Source organism: Oryzias melastigma, unplaced genomic scaffold (genome assembly GCF_002922805.2).
Source record: "Oryzias melastigma strain HK-1 unplaced genomic scaffold, ASM292280v2 sc07053, whole genome shotgun sequence".
Classification (NCBI taxonomy): Eukaryota; Metazoa; Chordata; class Actinopteri; order Beloniformes; family Adrianichthyidae; genus Oryzias; species Oryzias melastigma.
This window is the reverse complement of record NW_023423615.1, coordinates 1-1227: the sequence shown is the minus strand read 5'-3', so window position 1 is coordinate 1227 and position 1227 is coordinate 1. Positions and strand designations below refer to the sequence as shown.

Here is a 1227-nt window from a genome sequence, read left to right as displayed (position 1 = left end):
GCCATAAGTATCTTGCCGTGTTTTATTTGTAGATAAAGTAAGCCAGTACTTTAAAGAAAGGTATGTTTTAAAAAAAAAAAATCTGACATCAGAAGTTGTTTGCTAAAATAACTTTAAGGCTACATTTCTGTAATGTGATCAAATCTGACACCAGACTACATTTACAATTATTATTAGGGTTTTGTTTTTCCCAGACAATAATCATTAACTGAAACTATATAAAGAAAATCTTTTGTTTAGAAATACATACATTATTTTTTCATAGAAATGTTTGGCTTATAGAGTCCAGATTTGATATTTGATAACACAATTATTTTTAAAAATAATCATAGTAAAATCCTGGATTCCTTTAAGGTCGGAGTTTTTACCTCCAGAGAGAACTTCCCTACCTGGGAGTTATGAATGAGGAAGGTGGACAGGCCGGCGGTTTTGTTTTTTTGGGATGCGAGCACAGAAGGAAGGACCCCAGAGTGTCATCGGCAAGGAGGGAGAAGCTGCTGTCACTGCAAGCGAACAGGAGGAGAGGCTTCAGACTAAACGGAAACGGTATGTTTGGACAGAAACTGCGTTCGTCTGCACTGACGTGGCCATTCCAGCCCAGCACCACACGGCCTGAGCCTGAGCACGGGATCTCCTCGCCACTTTCTTGTTTTGGTCCTTTCCTGTTTCACACAGCAACACACTCTCAGTAAAATGCGTACATATTTCACGACTTTGCACTCTGAAATACCGTGTATAATATACCCCAAACACGCTTTTTGCGTGCATATGTTACACAATGGTAGAGAATAGGTGGCGCCGGCGTACAATATACACGACTTTTAAGCTTTCGTTTTGATCACGTGGTCAGAAATCCTCCGGCTCTTTTCTAAATGACGTCGTTCCAGGTTAAGGTTAGGATTACGGTTATGGTTAGGGTTAGAAAAGCAAATTGTTAGTTTGTGGGGCTGTCTGTGATGCTCACGCCTCCACCAGGGGGCGTGTCAATCGTGGAAAACCCATTTAACACGTTTAGGGCCGTGCGTATTATATGCACGCAAAAACCGGTTTTGGCGTATATTATACACGGTATTTCCCAAATCGTGGCATATGTACGCATTTTACTGAGACTGGGTTGCACACAGAGTAAAGAAACTATATGAGTCTTTAAACAAAGAGGAAATAAAATCTCCAGTCTGTGTATCTGTGTATTTGTGTGGGAAAACGCCAAATCAGTGAATCAAAACA

General features: G+C 40.6%; 1 long non-coding RNA gene across 1 annotated transcript; it reads right to left on the bottom strand.

Moving 5' to 3' along the window:
• Positions 1-72: 72 nt before the first annotated feature.
• On the bottom strand, positions 73-664 carry LOC112141218. The gene is made up of 2 exons (XR_002918335.1): positions 584-664; positions 73-503 (listed from the first exon to the last, which is right to left on the bottom strand). It is a non-coding gene; the product is annotated as an uncharacterized LOC112141218 (long non-coding RNA).
• Positions 665-1227: the final 563 nt, after the last annotated feature.